Source organism: Canis aureus, chromosome 10, assembly GCF_053574225.1.
Source record: "Canis aureus isolate CA01 chromosome 10, VMU_Caureus_v.1.0, whole genome shotgun sequence".
Classification (NCBI taxonomy): Eukaryota; Metazoa; Chordata; class Mammalia; order Carnivora; family Canidae; genus Canis; species Canis aureus.
In genome coordinates this window covers 25,183,270-25,205,402 of record NC_135620.1, presented here as the reverse complement: position 1 = coordinate 25,205,402, position 22,133 = coordinate 25,183,270, and the positions used below count along the sequence as shown (strand labels likewise).

Genomic DNA, 22,133 nt, shown 5'->3' with positions numbered 1-22,133 from the left:
CTGAAAAAGACCCTACAAGAGAACGAAACACAAAGTAGTTGCAAACTACATGTAGGACAAAAGACTAGTATCTGCACCACATAACTTAAAAAACCAAATAGTAAAAAAAGCAGAGTCCAACTAGCACACAGACAAAAGACAAAAGCCATTTCACCAAAAAGGATCTACAGGTGACCAATAAGCACATGAAAAGATGTTATTAGCCATCACAGAAATGTAACTTAAATCACAATGAGATATCCTATACATCCGTCAGAATAGCGAAAACAAAAAATAGCACCACCAAATGCCGAGGAAGATACATAGAAACTGGATCACTTACACACTGCTGGTGACAATGTCAAATAGGACATTCACTCCTGAAAACTGCTGCCTCAAAAATGAAACCTGCAACTACCACAGAAGCCAGCAGTGGCACTCCTGTGCATTTATCCCAGAGAAATGGAGGCTTATACCTACACCCAAATCCACACAGGAGTGTATATAGCAGTTACATTCACAGCAGCCCCAAACTGGAAACAATAGGGATGTCCTTCAGTGGGTGAAAAGTTAGACAGTGGTATATCCGTACCTCAGAACACTACTCAACAGGAAAAAGGAAAGAATCACCAATGCAACAATCTGGACAACACTCCAGGGAATTATTATGCCGAGTGTAAAAACCCAATCACCAAAGGTGATATTTTATGATTATATTCTGTAATTCCATGGTTCCTTCACTAGTCCATTCTCAAAATGACAAAATTATAGAAATGAAGAACAGGTTCCTGGTTGCCGGTGGTTAAGGAGGGGTAGAGGCAAGAGGGAATGAGCATAACTAAAAAGGGAAACCATGGGGAATCCCTTATGGTGCTGGAAATGTCAATATCCTGGTTGTGATCTTGTACTACAGTTTTGCAAAATGTTACCACTGGAAGAAGCTGGGTAAAGGGTATGCGGCATCCCTCTGCGTTATTTCTTACAATTGTGTGAATCTACAATGATCTCCAAATTAAAAGTTTCATTAGAATAAAAAGGACAGAGATGAGACAGTCCCCAGAAAATGGGCAGACATGGGCCTGTGTGCTGTGCTACTCAGGGCTGCATCGAAGGCCTTGCATCCAGCAGGGAGCCCAGATCACTCAGCATCCAAGTGACACCAGGGTGGTAAGAGTGAGGGCCATGGGGGGAGGGTCCCCAACAGCCTGCCAGACTCCTCTGAGCCCCTCAGGGCACAGCCTCCTGCTGTCCTGTTGGCAGCCCTCAGGGGAAGGGAAGGGAAGGAACCAGCATGGCAGGGGCTCTCCCCAGTCAGCTCTGGGCCACTGGGCAGAGCCAGCCCGGCACCAATGTCCAGGCAGGGCCAGATCCCAGCAGCACACCTCAGTGCAAAGTACATCTGGATCAACCTGGCCCATGGGCAGGATAAAACAGTGACACTGTCTCTTCCCAGGTGAGATCAGGAGTCCATCAGCAAGCAGCAAATGAGGAGGCGTGGCTTGTTCAGGGCTGTCCCTCCCAGAGCTAATGGCCTGTTTAACTCAGAATCCATAACAAGAGCAGCTTTCTCCAATTAAATAACCACAGGCAGGGGGTTTTGTTATTTATTTATTTATTTTTATTTTTTATTTTTTGCAAACCCTAGCACTCTGCCTAGTAACAAAAAGTAAACATAGCATGATTTATTACTTTAGGAGGTCCAAGACATGCCATGTTAATTGCCTCTAATGAGGACATAGTTATCAGACGTCAACAAACCATCTGATTGAGCTTACTGAGTGATTGGAGGGAGCATAGCCCTTAGAAGAGCTACTGTTTACATGAGAACACCAGCCACACAGGGCTCCCTGTAGCATGGAAACACAGGCGTTGATGAGGGAAAAACAGTAATGACTTACAGAGACAAAGAGTACAGTCCAAGTGGATGTTCTGTATTGAGGAAGGCCAACAATCCCAGTGGGCTGGCTCTCTCTTTGCTCTAAACAGCAGCAACGCTAAACCTATAAATAAAACTCTTCCCATTAGTCTTCTGTTCCTGCAACTCACTCAACTGCCTACCTCAGGGCACCTGCACTTGCTGTTTCCCCTGCCTGAGTGCTCTGCCCCCAGATCTGGGAAGATTCCCGGGTATCTGCTGGGTCTCAACACACATTTCTCCTCCTGGGAAGGGCCTTCGCTGACAGCTCCCTCCACATTGGCTTCCTGCCCCCACTTCCAGCCACAATCCCTACCCCTTCTCCCCACTTGTGTGCTTCATGGCACTTACCTCCAGGAACTGTCCTGTTTACTAGAGTATTATCCTCACCAAAGCGATAGCCCCATAGAGATCGGAAGCTCATCCATCTTCTTCCCATTACCTGATGCAGAAAGTTCCAATAAATACCCATCAAAAAAAATCAGCAAAACTACCCCCATTCCTGTAGCAGCTTTAATCCTTGGTCACTTCTGCTCAGGAGAGGTTGTAGTCTCAATAAAGGCCCCATTGGGCGGGGGGGTTGCTGCCCATGGGAGGCTCAAAAGAGTAAAGAGCCTCTACCTTTTTAGAAATCCCTTTGGTAGGAGCTTCTGTGGTAAGTCTGACAAGTTGAATTGGCAGACTTAGGTCGGGCTCAGGACCCCCAAGCTGTATTTCTTAGATTTCTAAGTCTACTCTGTTTGCCCTCCATCTCTGCCCACCATGCTGGGTTTGCTCACTGTCTCCTCTCTGGTCTTCCCTCCTGCCCTATGCTATGTGACAGCACCAGCATTTTCTAAGAAGACCTGAGTAATTCTAAAGCCGCTCCCTTAGCTTCAGGTGCAGTCTGTTGAAATTACTTCTAAGTCAGAAGCACAGGGCTCTGCTCACAAGTCAGAATACCCAGATGCTAGCCTGCCTGTGCCAGTCACTCTCCTTGGGAGAGACCCATCCCATCCCTGGAGTCTCTGGAAAGGACATATGACCTCGCAGCTGCCACCTTGGCCAGGCATGCTCCATCCTGCCCAGGATTCTTGTGGGGTTGAGGGAGGCCTCCTTTCTCCCATGGAGAGAAAGAGCCATTGTGGTAAATGTTTTGGACTGAATATTTGCAACTCCTGTGCTGCTCCTCCCAGCTCCCATGCTGAAACCTAATCCCTAAGGTGATGGTAATAGGAAGTGGAGCTTTTGGGAGGTGACTAGATTAAATGAGTAGAGCCCTCATGAACGGGGATTAGTATCATAAAAGAGACCCCAGAGAGCTCCCTTGCCCCTTCTACCTTGAGAGGATACAGCAAAGCAGATCCTGACCAGACACCAACTCTGCCAATACCTTGACCACGGACTTCCCAACCTTAAGAAGTGTGAGCAATAAATTTCTGTCATTTGTAAGCCACTCAACTCAGTCTGTGGTATTTTGTTAAAGCAGCCTGTTGGGACTAAGGCAGTAAACCTCCTTAGGCCCAGGGGCCATCCCAGAGACTTTAGATCAAACTTTGCCAAAGGTCCTTCCATGAGGAGTTAGAGGGTATAAAGATCTTCCCCACCTGGAGGCAGGCAACCCTTGAGAGCTATTAGAGTTCCAACAGCTACTCAGCATCCCAGGCCTCAGTTTCCCTATGTGTAACTGAGTATGACAACAGCAGTACCACCCGATGGGACTGAATAAAGCCATGATACAAGACTACAGTGCCTGGCACAGGGTAAGCACTCAATAAATGGCAGTCCTGAGTAAGATGGTGAGGATGATGATGATGGAGAAATCGAAGGAGATTAATTCACACTGAAGAAAAGCAGCAGTAGGAATGATCTCTGATTGTACTGTTGAGAGACAAAAGTATGTGTGCAAGGAGTCTGGGCCCAAGTCTCCTTCAAAAACTAAGGCATTTATTTACACATGAAGCATGGAGAAGAGCTCCCATCCTGGGATAGTCATGTGCTGCCCCAAGAAAGCCTTTTTTCCTGCCAGATACTTCTAGAGTTAGTAACACTGAGAGGTTGCACAAGTGACCTCCATGCTTATTTCCCAGCTAACGTGATGTGATGGTCATTCAGGGGGATGGTCAGTAAATTCCAGAAGCCACAAGTGAGTGAGCCATTAAAACTGATACCTATAATGACTGTGTGGCAATGGGAAGCAAGAGTTAGGAAATAAGGGGAAAGACAAAATACAGAATTGTGTTGCAATAACAGCTGCCTAGAAGCATGTCTGCTTACAGGCAGGCTAGAGAAGCAACGATCAACAAGAGTTGATTTGCCTGAGTCAAGGATCGGGAGTGATTAAAGCAACATTTCTGCTCTGGTGGTTACAATACGGTCTCTGCCATTTTTTAAGTAAAAGGAGTGAGGGAGGATCTCATGGAGTGTATGTACACGGGGTTCCCTGGCATTGATGCCTCCTTCATTCATTCTCCCTCTCTGGTACTATTTGCTACCCCATTTGCTACCGTTCAAAATGGCTCCAGCCAACATGGCCTGTTGAAGTGGGATTTTTGCAGACTTACAGTAGCTCAAAGAATAGCAAATTAACAAGCCAAAGAGAAAAACATTGTCAGGCTTTGTTACTAAGGTTTGCAGCACAGAGTTCATAGAGTTTAAGGGCAAGGGAAGCAAGAGATGAAAACGTGTTTGCAAGTAGCCTTGTGAATGAAAGAAAGCCCCGAGGCCTCAGGTAAAGTTCACTGGGCCCAGCTACTTCATGAGCCAGAGGACATCTAGCCAGGTAAGCCTCCCTGAAGAACAGATGCTGTGGAGTGAGCAAAGCGGCCTCTTGGGGACCTGTGCTCTGGCTCTCAGGCGCAGCCAAGGTGAAGACATGTAGTACCTGTAAATAATCGCTCCTATTGGAGATAATAGCAATGGCCTCCACCGTTGTCCTGATGATCACGGGGTCTTAGAGGATGATGTCCTGGAATGGGAGCCTTGCTCTCCCATCTTCCCATCTGGAGCCCAGCCAGGCTGTCCCTCAGCTCAGCTGGGATTGGGTAAGGCTCTCCCTTCCTTTGGCCTCTCCCAGGCAGACTCCATCAACAGTAATGCTGCATCTCTCCAGGTGAGGAAACTGAGTCTTCAAAGACACAAATAACTTACTCAAACTCAAAGCCACGCATCCCTGCAAGTGACTGGGTGTGATTGAAACCTACATCCTGTTCCTCTTTGCAGTAAGGAAAAAACATGGAGGGGCAGCCAAGGGCCTGCAAAGAGGAAGGAAAGAGAAATTGTAGGCAAAACTCCCTCTGCACTCACACATCCACTCCAGGTTCCTCAGACAGCAGGTTTACACAACCACCCAGAAGGTACCAGCTGTGGCTAATGGCATGAGAAGCTTGGGGACAGAAGCACAGAACTTCTGGTGGATGGACCAGCAGACAGAGCCAGATAGCCAGACCCAGTGCTGGTTTCATGAAGGGCAAACAGGAAGGAGCAATGTTAAGAAAGGTAGAAGAGAACATCGAAATCCTGATCTCTGGCTGTTCAATCAACAGTTTGCACACAGACTCAGAAGAAGATATTTGACTATAAACTTTTGCTCTGCCCTGGGCTTCTGAAATTGTTGACCGCAAAGGCAAAACAACAAGGCGCCATTTCCCATGAGCATAGGGTCCAGAGCCTTGGGGACTGAACCCCCTCTCAGCTTACAGAAGCCCCAAATACCTGGGCTGAATGGCCTCTCTGCTACTCACTCTGGTTTTCAGCAGCATGTTGTCACCACAGCACATCTAATAATAATTGAAGAGCAATTCCAGGGCATCACAACCGCATCTCCCTTGGGCTACATCCAGGTTAATGTTCCCAGAGCTTTGGCGTCATCCCTGTCAGTGAGCAAGGCTGTCAGCGGCCTGCGGAGGACACATCGTTCTTGTTGGCATCCTTCTCTCCCTCTCTCTGGCCCACACCCTGTTAGGAATCTCCCCCTCCTGCAGGAACTATCCCCCGACTGCCTCCCTCTCGCCTCCTACACTTGGTTTCTGGAGATCAGAGATTTGCTCAGACCATCTATCTGGGGCCTTGCAACCAGCTTCAGCTGTGGAATCTTTTCGATGAGCAACTTTAGGTGGTCCCCAATGTGCAATCACATGGACATGGAATGATATTGGTTAAAATGGGGATGCTGGTGCAGAGCCCCCTAGCCTGGCTCCACTCTGATCCCAGCTCCTCAGAACACCCCTTCCTCTGAGCAGCATCTTCATGTGCATATGTCAAGAATGCCAGGATAATGCAGCGGGTCAGTGCCAGGGGGAGGGCCAGAACCAAGGCTTTGTGACACCAACCAGAGGCTTCCACCACATCCACCTGCCAAAATAGTCTCCCTTCCCTATACCACCCTGCTTCACTATTTGGTTAGTGTGAGTCCAGCAGCTTCTAGGCTTGGAATGTTTTCCTCTTTTTTCGATCCTGGCATCTCTGTGCCATGAATTGTGGGAGACAATCAGGTGACCAGGATCTTCCAGGATTGTGTGGGGGCTAGGCTGAGCATGCTCTTTGAGGCTTCTGGAACTGTCTGGGGGCATCAAACCTTTCTGAGGAACCCACTGTCATTTAGTCCCAGCAACAGCAAATATTGGGCTCACATGGACCACTGATTCTCATGAAGAGCCACTTTACTCTTCCATCAATGTATTCTCAGCCACAGAAGGCTCCCAGGTCATAGGAGGGGTTGTGCAGTTTACACAAAGGATGCAGAAGTGGGTGTCAGGGGGGGTTGACTTGCTGCCAGCTTTGGGTGTCTCTGGACATGGGATCCAAGCACCCATCTCTCAAGGAGATCATATCCCCACCTTCCTTGCCTCTTAGAGGTACATACTGGTGTGTGAAAGGCCCTGTGTGACACGTGAGCAGATGGCAGTCATCTTGTGTGGAGCTCAGCAGGGGAGTCAGACAGCACTGAGTTGAGTGTGAACATGGCAGCTGTGGGATCTCGGGCAAGTACCCTCCTCTCAGTGGGCCTGGCATGTAGTAGGAGACCAGAAGCCCATGTCGAGGCCAGGGGTAGCTGTGTAAGCTCTGCATGTGGCCTTCATCACTCAACCCATATCCTCCTCTCACGAAGGGCCAGACCCAGCCAGCACTTCCAGGCCAACAGAAACTTTCAGGCTCACTTTCAAAGCCTGGTAGCCCAGCCCTGGAAACAGAACGGGGAACAAGCCATGTAGATCCTTTCCCTGGGCCCAGGCAGCCGACCACTTCAACCCACTGGGACCCAAGAAATGAGGCCTGTCTGTAAGGCCCTGGGGATAGGTCTGCATCATGTGACCCAACTCCAGGTCAGGGAGGGTCAGGGTGGGGGGGGGGGCGGAGGGAGGGAAGTGCCCCCATCCCATATGAAGGAGCTCAGCTGCTAAAATGAGAACCCACAGAGCCTCTTCTCAGCCCTCCTCAGTGAGAGAGGTGATGCCTCCAGCCTTGGGCCAGGCCCAGCGTGGAAGCCACTGACTGTGCTCTCCCTCTTTACTCCCCAGCCCTGCTCCCCACCCCTCCCACACCCCTGCCACATTCCTGAGCAGGTCCAGGCATTCCCCTCACAGAAGCTTCTTCATGTTCTCCCATCCATCTTCATGCAGCAGCCTGAGCAGCTTCCTTTCCAACCCCTGCTGCTGCTTTGAAGGGGCATCCCTGGGGGGAATGTGGGGAGCATCCTTTCCTGTCCTCCACTGCCTCTCCCCATCCTTCCCCCTTGGGGCTCCACAGGGAGGGACAGCAGCCAGGTCTGCATTCCTCCTGTCTTTCCTGCATGCCTGCTCGGCACCCCGTGCCCCCAGCCCACCCCCTAGGACACTGGGATATGCCTATACTTGCTGCCTCTGCTACACAGTGGGCTCATTTATCTGTCTTTTAAGTCAGTTTGACTGAAACTGATGAAGAGACAATGGGTCCCAAGAAAATCTCAAAGGGCGTAATAAATCCCAGACCTATAAAGTGAAAACACAGGCTCTTTAATTTGTTTACATTTCTATTTTCAAAGTTAGCTATTTTTAAATTTTTTAAGTTAGCTATTTTTTAGATGAGCTAACTTAAAAAATTACAATTATCTCAAAATATGACATTGTTAGATTCACATGTGGTTTTAAGCATTATAGAGAGGTCCTGTGTGCCCTTTGCCCAGCTTCTTCCCTCAATGGTAACACTCTGTGAAGCAATAGTTCGATATCAGGACACTGACAGTGATGTAATTTGCTGAGCCTCTTCAGACATCCCTCATTTTACTTGAACTCAGCTGTGAATTTAATTCAATGCAGTTTTATCACGTGTGAGGATTTATGTGTCCACCACCACAATCAAGATAAATGTTCCAAAGCCACCAGATCTCTCTTGACGCCCCACCCCCTTTTTAAAGATTTTACTTATTTGACAGAGAGAGAAGAACACAAGCAGGGGGAGGGGCAGAGAGAGAGGGAGAGGGAGAAGCAGACTCCCCACTGAGCAGGGAGCCTGACATGGTGCTCCATCCCAGGACTCCAGATCATGACCTGAGCTGAAGGCAGACACTGAATTGAATGAGTCACCCGAGCGCCCCTCTTGATACACTTTTATAACCACACCCACTTCCCTTCAGCCCCACATCTCTGGCAACTCTTCTCCATTTCTGACATTTCATTATTTCAAAATGTTACCTAAATAGAATCGTACAGCATGTAACCTTTTGGGATTGGCTTTTTTCAAGTGGCATAATTATCTGGAGATTCATTCAAGTCGTATGCCTATCAATAGTCTGTTCCTTTCTTGCTAAATACTATTCCAAGGCTACCCCGAGAAGGAGGCAGATAGTGAGTTCCCTAGTACAAGGATGACATCCAAGCAGAAGCTCGCTAGCTATTCCTCAGGGATGTGGCATAAAGCGAGCTTTCTCAATGAGAGTGATATACACCTAACAGGACAAAACTTGGTTCTTGGGAAACTGTTATGGTGGCTGTGGCCTGCCAAACGGCTATAGGACATAAACAGATATATGGTACTTCTGTGGTACTGAAATTTCATGGTTGGAAAATGTCTAAATAGGCTGAGAGACTATAGTATTGAGGGAATTCTTTGCTGGCAGGAGCTTGGGCTAAATGGTCTCAAAGGCCTCTCAAAGGCTAGGTCTTCCTAGCCCACAGCTTTCGACAACCCAAATCTCATGTTTGTAATTTAAGGTTTCAGATCCACAAACTGTCCCTTATTAACTTTTTACTTAGGATCAGGAACTGCCTTTCTATCACAGTATCAGGAAAGACTCATCAGACAAGGACAGGATTCCTCTCACAGATGCCTGGAAGCTCTTGAAGAAGAAACAAAGCCAATCATCTACCATGAAAGAAGCTTACTATGCACATACTCTTGAGGAAGTAGCAGACTCGCGCATAAATGAAAACCAATGGATCAGGGATGCCTGGGTGGCTCAATGGTTGAGCACCTGCCTTTGGCTCAGGGCGTGATCCCCAAGTCCCGGGATCGAGTCCCACATCAGGCTCCTTGCATGGAGCCTACTTCTCTCTCTTCCTGTGTCTCTGCCTCTCTATGTCTCTCATGAATAAATAAATAAAATCTTAAAAAAAAAAAGAAAGAAAGAAAACCAATGGATCAGAGAATAGTCCTCCTGAGGAGTTTTATCTCCCCTCTGTGGCAGCACAGGAGATTCTGGGGGACCTTAGGTCAGAAATAGGCTCATCTCCTCAAACCCACGCTGGCCCATATAAAGGTGCTCGTGAAAAATCCAAATGTCTTTGCCAATATACCATCCATGCACATGGTAGAAAGGTGACAGGTCTGAGCAGCTCTCATCCAGTTTTCTCAATGATGCAGTCAGTCCTGCTTCTCTCCCTGATGAAGGTCCTGATGGATGTCCTGGAGCTAGGGACTGGGTAAGATTGAGGCTGACTTTTCCCTGTAGGTAAGCGTTCTCTTCCAAGGTGGAAACCTACCACCAGGTGACATGGGGTCCAAGCTACATGCACCAAAAAGCCTTGGAAGTGACTCTTGGAAACCATGTGTCAGGGTAACTGGCATAGTTATCAGTGCTAGGAATCAAAGAGTCGATCTCAACAAGAATCACTTGCTCCAAGTAAAAGGTCACAGATACAAAGCAGGAGTCTCATGGCCCAGGGAAACAGGACTACACCATAGCAAGGGCACAAGAACCTGAGTTTAGTCCCAGAAAGCCATGAATGCTCTGGTCAAGCTGGATCTTCCAGCTTTGCAATCTAAGGCTGAAGCTTTAATGAGACACAGCTTCCTAATTACAGGTACAAGTGGTTCCCAGAGAGAAGAGGCTGTTAGCCAACTTGAAAGTTTTCTTTCAGGAGGCATTAGCACAGAATGGATGGATTAGTAATTTAAGAAATTTGTTTTTTCCTACAAGTGCACTTCTATGCCAAGGCTCCTAGGTCCAAACCTTTCATCTACTCCCTGGGGCTTTGGAGAGAGTCCTGAGAGGTGAAGTCACCTCTGGCCAGTCTCAGCCTCCCAACACCCACCTGGGCAGCAGCCCACCCAGCAGCTACAGCATCTATAACAGCCCATGAAGAGACAATGGCTCAGGCTATGCTGGGGTGACAAAAAAGTGTTTTAAGAGGCTATTGGAGTCAATGGAGCCACCACAAGGCACATCTGCCACCTCTCTGTGTTCTCAGGAAGAGCTGTGATACCCCAGCTGGGATAGGGGCGACGTAGGTCAAACTTTGGGAATTTGAATACAACCCTGACCCTCTTCTTCTCTGCCACGATGACTCACATGCTTCACACAGAAGCATGTCCATGTCCATTCTGGACAGGAAACCGCAACCTAGAAGAGGAGCCACTGTAAACACTGGAGCAGTGGCCACATTCTAGCGGCTGCTGTTTCTTTCAGATGTGGCCCATCTTCTCGGCCCTCACCTCCTATCTGCCCTGCACTGACACATGCAGCCTCCAGGCCTCCTATCTCTTGCCTCTCCAACTGGGCCCCTCCTGGGATGCCACCTCTTACCTTCCTGAACCATGCATCAGATTTCAACTTCCCTTCAGTGACTCCCTTTGTCCACAAGGTGAAGCTCAGACTCCTTAGCCTGCCCCTCATTGTCACAGCTCCCCACCACACCAGGCCTGAGCCCAGGGCACTGTGTGGTTTACATATCACCTTTGCACAGATCCACCCACTGCACTGTGCAGAGTCCATCATTCAAGCCGCCTGCCTTCCCCTAACACATGAAACCCAAGTGACAGTTAAAAGGGTTCTTGCCATCAACAGTGTGTGACATGGTCATTTTGTGTTCATTTTGATTCATCCATACAATGGGAATAATCATATTGCCTAGCCTCGAGTGAGGAGCAAAGAATTGAATGCTGATCTAGAAACATGCCTGGTGTGGGAAATGCACATAGCACCAGCCATCACTAGTGGTATCACCTCTGCCCAATGTGTTTTTTTGTAGCCAGGGCACCTAAACCAAACCGTGCAGGGGATGCCCAACCCCACTGGGCTTGGCCTCCACTGCAGGCTGGAGATAGTGGGCAGACTTCCAGTCTGCTGACAAGCTGATCAACTGCAACAAAGCACGAAGTGATGGGCCTGCCAACTGAAAATGGCAGAGAGAGACATCTGCCCCTCCGTCTCCTTCTTGGCCCAGGTAGCTTTTTGCAAAGCCCAGGATAGAGCCTGGATGAATGTGTGGAACAGCAAAGGCCTCATCTGCTTCTGTCCTTTCCAGTGGTCTGCTTGGTACATTCCTATGGTCTGGGCTTCCACACTCAGATCCCCCTGTTCCCCTGATTACTTACCCTGCCTCTGGTGTCATCACAGGTCCAGTGAGCATTTCTGTGAATAAGCACCTCTCTGCCCTTGGGTAGATGGCCAGAATCCAGCACCCCTGGGGAAGAGGCTCCCAAGTAAATGGCTCCAAGTTAACAAGCTTCACAATGGGAAACTATTCTCAATAAGCTTCCTCAGCACTCCTGCCCTACCCTTCCTCCCATCCACTCAGTCCTGGGGGGGTGGGCTGTGGTGAGCAGCAGGTGTTCCCAACCCCCGGAACAGCTCCCTGCAGAGTTTCCTACCACCAGCCACAGGGGTGCCAAAGGGGGACGCCCCCATGGCCAGAGGCCTATGATAGTGTGCCAGGATGGAGACTTGGGTGGGCCATGCAGGGTGCCTCCACCCAGAGCAGGTCATTCCACACAGAGCTTTGTTTTAGAACTTGTGAGCTACCTCCATAACCACAATAGGGGGACCACACATATCTCCTGCAACGAAGCATGAAAAACAGCCTGCGGTCACCCGGAGATGAGAGGTCGATGCAATTTCAGTTCTGACACTTAGGAAATAACCGGAACAAGTTTCAACCTATTTGAACCTTAGTTGCCTCACGTGCAAAATGGAAATAATGTCTGCTGTCCTGTCTCCTTCAGGGGCCTATACGTTTATTCATTTGTTCAGCTAATTAAACTGTAGCCAAATGCCAGGCATGAGCAGGGGCTGTCAGAGGAAGCCTGCTGGTCCTGGGGGCCTCTAGAACCCAGACTAGCTGCTCCAATAACCATACAAGGCCATAAATGTGAAAAACAGTTCGGTGAAAGCGTGAAATGCCAAACAACTAGCATCATTAACATGGAATGTGTTGCATTAAATGTAATTATCTGCTGAAAAATGCTTATTAGGTTAGTGCTCTTCAGACTTTAATGTGTATTAGAAGCACTTGGGTTTTTTTGTTTGTTTGTCAAAATGTTGACTCTGATTCAGTAGCCTGGGATGGGCCTGAGACTCTGTATTTTTCATAAGCTCTTAAGCTACTGGGCTGTGGACCACATTGTAAAGAGCAAGGTGTTAGGTTAATGTTGAGTGGTTATAGTTCATTAAGCATAAGATATAACTTGGCTTATCAGATCAGCTAATTGTATGAATTGGTGGGAGGGGAACATCAGATGGATAAGTTTTGATAGGAGTGCCTGACACTGAGCAAGTTCTACAATGCAGGGCCTTCCTGAATGGAGGCCACTGAGAATGGTCTACGCATCCATAGGGCAGAGGGAGATGCAGGGACAGTGAGGGTGGTGAGGTCTGAAGGAAAAGACCAGTGAGCACACTTCATAGGCTCTTCAGGGGTGTCCAGAATGCTCTGCAGAATGACAGGGGGCCCCAGGTGTAAGAGGTTGGCATGGTTTGGGCACAGGTCTTGGGCTACTTCTTCCGGGGCATCTTCTTCTCCCTACAAGTGTTCAAGGGGATGAACCTGGTCTTTTGGTGGGTCTCAGTTGAGACTGATTCTGGGGACTACCTGACTTAAGCTACAAAATATCCTCCGTGCAAAGTATTAGCTCATGGAGCCTGCACCAGGAAATGCTGTCAGACCTCAGGAGGAGCCGGATGGGGGCTGGCCTCTTGTTCAGATTCTCTCTCGTGTCTTTATTCGTCTCTGTGTTCCTCAAAGTGTCTACTGTAGGGCTGCACAAAGGGCCCAAGGAAGCCAACAGAAAGAGAAGGGGGAATAAGTACTGCGGTCATAAATTTGACCTTGCAAGTGAGTCACCCACTCAGACACATATGCTTTACAATAAGAATGGAGTTGGGGCACCTGGAAAATTCTATTCTCCACTCGATGAACTCTTTCCTCCAAAAATAAAGCCCATAAACTTGTTCATCAGCTGGAATATTCCCTCTGAAGAGAGTACCTCGTCTGGCAGTTGACTTAAGCAGTTATTTGCAGCCTATAATTTTCACAAAAACAGTAGGGTGTGCCTGGCGGGAGATGTTTTCTACAATCCCATGGAAAGAAAACAATGAGAAAACTTTGGAACAAAGGATGCCTCTGATTCCATCCGAAAATCATCGACTATTCAGGGGTCAGGCCAACAAAGACGTGGAAAGTTTTGGAGCCGACTTGCAAGGACTCGGAAGTGCTGTGTTTAATGGGGGTAATGGGGAACGGCCTGCAGGATCCCTGGTGGGATGAGCTGGCAGGGGATGCTAGAGACAGGGGCACCAGGAGGGGATGACAAAGCTTGAGGCCCACGGAGGTGGCAGCCATGGAAGCTGGTAGGAGGGATCCAGGTAGGAATCTACACACAGAGAACCAACAGGGCTGAGCAGTGAATAAAGAGTACAAGAGGGGGGCCTGAGAGACAGTGACAGTCTTGAGGTACTAACTCCAAGCAACCAAAGAATACAGTCCAGGCAATGAGGGGAGGGCACAAAGAACAGACAGACCTGAACATGCTAGGAAGAGTTTTGTGTAATCCATAGCAAAGTGGAAGTACTTTGCCTGTTTTTCGTGTCCAGGCAGCTCCTCTATGCTCCTGGTCCCACAGGAAGGGAGAGAATGAAGCAAATCTAGTGGACTGGTGAGAGAAAGGAAATGGTGGGGACTCTGCTTCTTAGGGACACTCCTTGAGGCTCTTAGCACTCAAGTTTTCCTTCCTTCCTCCAAAACAGCATGAAAACAGCAGCTCACAGAGCCTTCCTGAGAACCAATCACAGTCTGTTCACGCCCACACATGAAGCCAAAAGTCACTGGAGAGGCAGGGTCCTGGGGAGAGAGGGCTGCAATCCTCCCACAGACTGGCAACACAGTATCCACACAGAGCTGAGGATTGTCAACGGTAGGCAAGCCTCATCTCTGCCACCTTGGTTCTCCCTGGAGGGAAGGGTAGGAGGGGACACAGGACAGTGAAAAGACCTTGACATGACATAGAGCTGTCATTGGATCTCCAATGCAGAACTTGTGCCCTATGCCTTTCAAGTTGAGATTCATAGTTGACTCTCCTCTGTCTGGAGCTTCTCACTGCTGCTCCGGGTCTGAAATGACAGCAGTGACACTGGAGCTCTCCTGTGTCTCAGAGTCACTGCTCTGGACTAGACCTGATCACCTCTTTGAGTGGTCCCCAGGCTTCTCAAAGTGTTTGCTTAATAGGACTGTATTAGTCAGGGTTGGCTAATACTAGGTGCTATAACAGCAGTATCTTAAAACTCAATGGCTTAACGCAAAGAAGGTTCATTTCTCACCCACAGAAAGTGCACAGTGGTCTCCTGGTCAGCCAACAATCCTCCAGCAGGAACATAAGCATTCAGGCTCCTTCCATTGTGTTGTTCCACCATCTCTGAGCCTGTCATATTTTATGACCAAACCTCTTAGTGGCATGTAGCCACTTACATTTTAAATCAAAGCATTCCAAAGATTCCTCCAAACTTGGCGGAAAAAAAAAAAAAAAAAAATTTCCATCTAACTTCTTTCTCATGCTGGAATTATAGGAAAGAACTTAATATTTCTTAATTACTAAGAATAATAACTCTGGATGAAGAACAGCATCAGAAACATCATGTGGGCAGCACCTTCATGCCAGGATTAGCGATAACATAGCACCCCTCCACTGACCTGCCCTTCTCTGCCAGGCCCTATCCTGGGCACACAATGTGTCTTATGTCTGTGTCTCACCACATTGTGTGACTTAGCCATAAATATGCCCACTTGACAGAGGAGCAAACTGCGCACCAGGGAAGCCAAGCTAACTTGTGTCAAGGTCACACAATTGTCATAAAGCAGTCCTAGGATATGATTCCAGTCTGGCTCCCAGACCCGTACTCATTCCTCAGTATAAGCCTGCCCTTCTCAGTGATCCACACAAGATAAAAGCAGAACCAGCAAGGAGACAACAGTGACTTCAGACGCCTTGCACCCTTTCATGCAGTCCATGGCAAATGGTAAATATTCGCCTGTTGGAGCCATCTCTGCACTTTGATAATAATTTCTTCTCTAGATTCCCAATGCTGGTAATTTGAGGCTAGGATTCCCATTTCCTGCATTAGCTAGGAGTATGCATGGATAGCAAGACTGTGCAAAACCCAGCTGCCCCTTGCAGCAGAAGGTAGCAATTACATTGGACTCTGCCCACAGCCCTCTGCATTTATCAGCTCCAGCTGAGGCAACCACATACTCCGGATCTCACAGCAAACAAGGACTTTCTGCTGGTGCGCTGGAGCTGGCTCATAGCAGCACAGCCTGGCCAGTTGTGCACATCTCTCCCAAGCTCCATGCTCATTGTCATCACCTTAGAAGATTTCAGTTGGCCATGTGGGAGTATTTACACCACAGAAATTGGTAAATGCCTCAAATCAGGACTTTTTTAAAAAGCAGAGATCCAGCTGAGACTGTTGTTGGAAACAATGTGTGTTGAGGGAAGGAGCAGATGTGCAGATGAGGAACGGTGGGAAATAGCAGTAATAGTAGCAGCCAGCACAAACCAGGCACTTACAATGTGCCTGGCACTGGGCCGTGCTCCAGAGATTCTCGTTTACATAACCCACAGGAAACATATTAAGTATGTGTTTTCATCACCTTTGCTTAAACCACCCTTTGACCACCTCGCTATACCTCTCAGCATAGTGGTGCCTCTGAAATATGGTCCGGGTCCCCCTGCTTCAGAAGCACCCTAGCTGGTTCATTAAAATGCAGATTCCAGGGCACTGTCCCTTCTGTGCTAAATCATGATTTTGGGGGAGGGGAGCCAGGACTCTGGATTTGTATCAAGCTCTCTGGCAATTCCTCTGCTCACTAAAAGTTGTAAACAAGGACTTAGGGGTTAAAAATTGGACTCCACCTGGGGTCTTCTCATAGCGTCCCACAAAATTTACTGGGAAATCTGCCCAGAGAGTTGGTGTAGGACTCGGGTGGGGTTTGAGGCACTGGCTCCAGAGCCCATGGCTGGGGAATCCAGACTCTGATTCCATCCCCTTCCCCAGAAGTCAGTGAGTTCCCCAGCTCAGCAGGCTCAGTGGTTCCCAGGGGCTGGGGCACTTGGAGCACATGGCGGGGACATTTCTTTTACTGTCATGAAGAGCTGTTGGTTGAGATCTCAATTTTATAACAATTTTCAGTATGCGGAGCAAAATCTGTTTTGCATTATTTTCTTCTCAAAATAGACTTTTCCATATTTTATAATAATAAAATCACCTTGGCAGGACAGTCATGCAACCTAAATGAAAACACTCTCCAACAAAATGGCTCTTGACCAACTTGAAACAACGCAAATGTCATATTTAAATGGGAAGGAAAAAGAAAAAAAAATAAATGGGAAGGGAAAGGGGTTGGTGCACGGGCTCACCTGGCCACAGCTGTTACCAGGGCCAGCCCAGTTCTCAAAGGCAAGTCTTGCCTACCCCACCCCACTGGCCTTCAGAGCCTGCAGGTGCGCTCTCTCTCTCTCTCTCTGATGTGCTTTTCCACCAGAAGTCATTAGGAATGATTCCAGAGGCACTTGGGCTCTCCCCGGCTGCAGCTCAAGTCTGGATCAGCTCACAGCAAACATCCCTTCTGTTGCCTGTAGCCACTCTCTATAGGGCACCAACCTGGAAGAACGAAAGTGGCAGTACCACAGGCTCTAAACAAGCTGTGGCCATACTGCCCTGGGACGGCATGGCCATCTCAGCCTGGCTAAGGCAGGGCCTGACACCCACCATTACAGTGCAGAATCTAGATGAAAGCACCCTCAGGACTAAGCAAATCTCAGTCACTGACACCTCTATGGGACTAGATTTAGCAGATCCCTGAGGAGAGCTAATTCTGACCAGGGAGAGATAGCAGGAGGACTCAGGATTCCTGCGTGAGGGAGACAAGGAAAATACTTGCCAGGAAGTATTTCTAAGCTCTCTACACAAAAGGAGAACCCATGGATTTGCCTCAGAATAACCCTTGTGGGGGGTGAGGGTGGGGTGCGTGCATAGAATACATGCAACAAGATGGGCCAGGGGTTGATTGTTGTTGCAGCTGGGTGATGTGTGATGGGTATGGATTATACTCTTCTCTTGACTTTTGCAGATGTTTGGAGGTTCTGTAATAAAAAGTTAAAAATCAAAACAGGGATCCTTGGATATAATCTATACTCCTTTGTATAGCTCCTGCTGCCTAGGAGGCTAGAGGGTTTGTGTCCCAGTGGCACAGAGCCAACAGGAAAAGGATGTCACAGCTGCAGAGTCCCAACTCCCAGGGCCCATCTTCTTTCCTCATTTTCAGCTCAAGGCAAAGAGGCCTCAACTGACTGCATCCATCCACCGTCACTCAATGTATTTGTCATCCTCTTGCCAGGAAGCCTGTTCCATGCCAGTCACCAGCACCCAGCAATCAACACAACGGACATAGACATGGTGCCTGCCTTCATGAGCTCACACACTACCTGGGGGAGACAGACAATAAATATGAAAAATACCTGAGGCCATTTCAGACTGATATGAGCTTTCAGACAAGAAACCAGGATGTTAGGAAAGAGAGGCTGCTTTAGCTATGGGGGTTAGGGAGGCCTCTCTGAAAAGATGACACTGAAGTAGAGTGAAGGGAAGCAGTGAACCATGAGGGCTTCTCAAGAAATTACTCCAGCAGTGGGAACAGCAAGTGCAAAGACCCTGAGGCAGGGCATGCTTGGGAGTATTGGAAATACTTCCAATATGTATGCTTGGAAAACCATAAGGAGAAATGGAAATGCTTGGAAATGCTTGGAAAACCATAAGGAGACCACAATGGCTAAAGTGCAGCAAGCAGGAGAGAAGGGCAGGCACTGCAGTTAAGGGATGGGTCAGATGGACGGGGGATACTACATAAGTCCTCGAAGGCCTTGTGGGAGAAATAGAGTAATGCCACCAACACTCTGGTTTGCAGTGAGAAGAGACAGAGGGAGCCAGGGGGGTGACCAGGGGATCATATCATAAGCTGTAGCTGCTTCAGAATCCATCACACTTTCTACTTCTCCCATGAAACCTCTCCTGATCTTTGAAACCAAAAGAGGCTGCTGCCCTTGCCCACCCCCTGCACTATAATGTCCCCTCAGCTCCTTCGTGACACTTGTCATGCCTGCCTGCCCTATACGGGGAGGTGAGACATGGTCACACATCAGCAGCTTTAGGGAAGGGACTGAGCCCCTTACAGCTTTCATCCTCCTAGGAGCTCCTCCTCCTCCAAGTCTCATTGTAATGGCACCTTCTGGATGTTCAGTGCCCCTCCTCCAGTGCTCCTGCTCCCTCCAGCACTTGCTTCTCCTGGAGCACTGGTCTTGTATCCTGAGATAGTCTGTACACTTGTCCAACTCCTTCCAATAAGAAGCCTCTCCAAAAGAAGAGCAATGCACTGATAATGGCTGATCAATACTGCATATTTGTTATGTGCCTGGCCTTTTGCTAAGTGCATCTTATATTCCCACTAATCCTTTGAGGTGGGTAATATTGTTAACCAGACTCACAGGTGGGCAAACTGAGGCTAGGAGAACATGAGTGCCTCGTTCAACCTCACACACTAGTGTGTAGCCGAGCCATGGTGGTTTGTCTGAGGACAGAGGTCCTGCTCTTGGTCCACTGCAGTCCCCAATTCCCAAGCCCAGGAGGTCTGTGACACACACCACTCTCCTGACTGCCCAGCAGAGGGCCAGGCCCTGCCCTGGGGAAGCAGCCAGCAGAAAGGCCCTATTTACTCAGGTGCCAGGTGTACTGGGTGGGGGGTGGGGGAGTTCTGGCTTCAGAGGCAGAGCACTTTCTCACAGACACGAGGACCTTTTTTTTGTTTGTTTGTTTGTTTGTTTTTTTGACCTTTTTGAAAATAAAGGGCTGGACTGATGGGCAGCCAGGAAGTAAAGGCTGAGTTCAAAGAAAGTGGTTACAGGGTGAGTGACTCCTGAGAACAAAGGTGGGATGCAGTGGCCACACACACCCGTCTGTGCTCCAGACAGGCCAGCTGCCCCTTGGTGCAGCTGGGACCTGAGACTTGGCTGAGGAGCCAGCTTACCTCAGGAGCTGCTGCCATCCCAGTGCCCTGGGAAGGCCTAGCCCCATCTCCTGGGGATGAAGACTCAGCCCTTCTACTGTAGACAAGCAGCAGGAGGATGCACTCAGAGGAGCCAAGTAGCTTACTCAAACTCACACAGTGTGTAGGCACCAGAGCCCACATACAAACTAGAAGGATGACCCCAGCATGCCTTTACATCTAGGCAGTTTTGCCGTGTCCTGTTTTGTTTTTTTTTTTTAAGATTTTATTTATTTATTTATTTATTTATTTATTTATTTATTCATGAAAGACTGAGAGAGAGAGAGAGAGAGAGCGCCAGAGACAAAGGCAGAGGGAGAAGCAGGCTCCATGCACCGGTAGCCTGATGTGGGATTCGATCCCGGGTCTCCAGGATCGCGCCCTGGGCCAAAGGCAGGCGCTAAACCGCTGCACCACCCAGGGATCCCTGCCGTGTCCTGTTTTAAGCACTAATAATAATAATGCGAGTACATGGCCTAGCATGGGCTGGGATCTGCTGGGTACACAGCCCATGCTTTGTCATTGTTGCCATCATCATCATCACCATCATCATCATCATCATCATCATTGTTCTATCTTCAAAGCTAACAGATGTGGAATATTTACCGTGTGCTGACTGCCTTGCATATATTACCTGATTCCTCACAATGACTCACGAGATAAACATTAACATTCCCACTTTATGGATGAAGAAACCAAAGCTCTCAGAAGCTACGGAACACGGCCAAGGCCTCTGTGAGTAGATGGTAGAGCCAGCCTGAAGTGAGCAACAGCAGCAATGTGGTGACCCTCAGAAAGGCAGTGACTCACCCTGCCTCCTGCTCTCTGCTATTGGGGGCTGCTGCTCTCTGAGTCAAATCCAGAAAATGCAGGTCCTAACCTGAATATGGGGGCTCTGCAAGGCGGGGGGGAGGTTTCTGATCACAGACCTGCAGGGAGGACTGTGGCCTTATCAACAGGAAGGGATTCCAGAGCCTGGCTGGGGCAGTCAGAGCCCACAAGACACTGGCTAGTCCCTCCCAGACCCAGGTCAAGTTCCCTCAGACAAGAGTGTTCCTGTCGCACCCTCCCCCGCCAATTCCTCTTCAGCCACCCTGGCCATGCCCACCCACATCAAAGCCTACGCTCAGTCATCCTCCTAGGCCCCAACACCTGAGTGGCAGTCAGGAACAGTACTGGGTTTGCATCATCAACCCAAACCTCACACTGCAGTCTGCCTGACACCAGGGAACAACTTAGGTATGTGGAAGTTTCCAGAAAACTCAGTTACGATCATAGCTTTGGCATCGTACAGTACTTATTTGAATCCTGAGTCTGCCATTTATTAGCCACATCTCTGTCCCTCAGTTTCCTTATCTATAAAATGAGACTAATAGTAATACCTGCCTAAAAGGGTTCATTAAGGGATTACATGACATAACATACATAAAGCTCTTCATATACCTCCCAGAACTTAGTAAATAAACAGAGAAATGAAAAGTAGCTAATTTTGATCCACCGTGACCCTTATATGTGTCCCTTAAAGTAAATGACCAAATAGTACTGACCTGAAACCAGAAGTCCTGAGTCTCAAGTTAGCCAAATAACTACACATCTCTGGGTCTGTTTTCTCTTTTTAAAATGAAGATATTGCCCACATCCTACTCAATATTTGACAAAAGAATCTGTGTTGCTCTTGCATAAGGATCTTTGGAAAGCCTGAAGCCTGAAGGAAGATGAGTTAGAAGTTGCCTGTCCTCAGGATGCCTGGGTAGCTCAGTCAGTTAGGTGTCTGTCTTCCACTCAGGTCATGATCCTGGGGTCCTGGGATTGAGCCCCACATTGAGCCCCTCTTCTCCCTCTCCCTCTGCTGCTCCCCCTGCTTGTACTTGCTCTCTGCCAAATAAATAAATAAATAAAATCTTAAAAAAAAAAAAAAAAGAAGTTGTCTGTCCTCTAAATAGCTAACTCAGAACCCACCAGCTCTAATTAAGGGCAGGCTTGGAGCTGGGGCTCTGATGTCACTGTGAAGCTGAGTGGGAAACAACATTTCTCTCCCACCTGATTTGCCACCAACATACACATTCAGAGGATGAGTTCTGCAGCAATCCCCTGCCCCCCCAGCACAGCGATCCCCACCCCCACCCACCCACTGTTGGACCACTGTCTCTTCAGCAGAGGCTGCTCTCCCTCCTGAACCTCCCAGCCCAAAGCCATAAACAAGCCCACCACTGGGACCACTGCCTTCTTCAGGACTTGAGCCACGTCCTTTTGGACAGGACAACTATAACATTAACTGAACGCTACAAACTGATACAGGTATTTGCCACATTTCAGGATGGGAATCTTGCCAGGAGCGCGAGCCTGCCGTAACTGCCAAAATGCTGAGTCTGGCATTCCATGCTGATCACCAGATGGGCGCTCTCAGGCACTGGTGATGGTGCAGCCATTTCCTGCCTAGTCTAGAGAGGTGGCACATGGAGAAAGGATGCTCA

General features: G+C 48.6%; 1 protein-coding gene across 19 annotated transcripts in view; it reads right to left on the bottom strand.

Moving 5' to 3' along the window:
* Window positions 1–22,133, bottom strand: part of LOC144322134 (uncharacterized) — a 162,846-nt gene that overhangs the window by 18,134 nt on the left and 122,579 nt on the right. For 15 of the 19 annotated variants that reach the window (XR_013387701.1, XR_013387700.1, XR_013387704.1 and 12 more), the window contains 6 exons: window positions 16,979–18,046; window positions 6,738–7,055; window positions 5,617–5,772; window positions 4,758–5,127; window positions 2,246–2,336; window positions 1,878–1,979 (listed from right to left, as the gene is read on the bottom strand). The exons of 2 other annotated variants lie outside the window; for them this stretch is intronic. The gene's annotated coding sequence lies outside the window, so the exon portion shown is untranslated. The remainder of the gene's footprint in view (window positions 1–1,877; window positions 1,980–2,245; window positions 2,337–4,757; window positions 5,128–5,616; window positions 5,773–6,737; window positions 7,056–16,978; window positions 18,047–22,133) is intronic. 2 more of the 19 variants (XR_013387713.1, XR_013387698.1) reach the window with 2 other exon arrangements.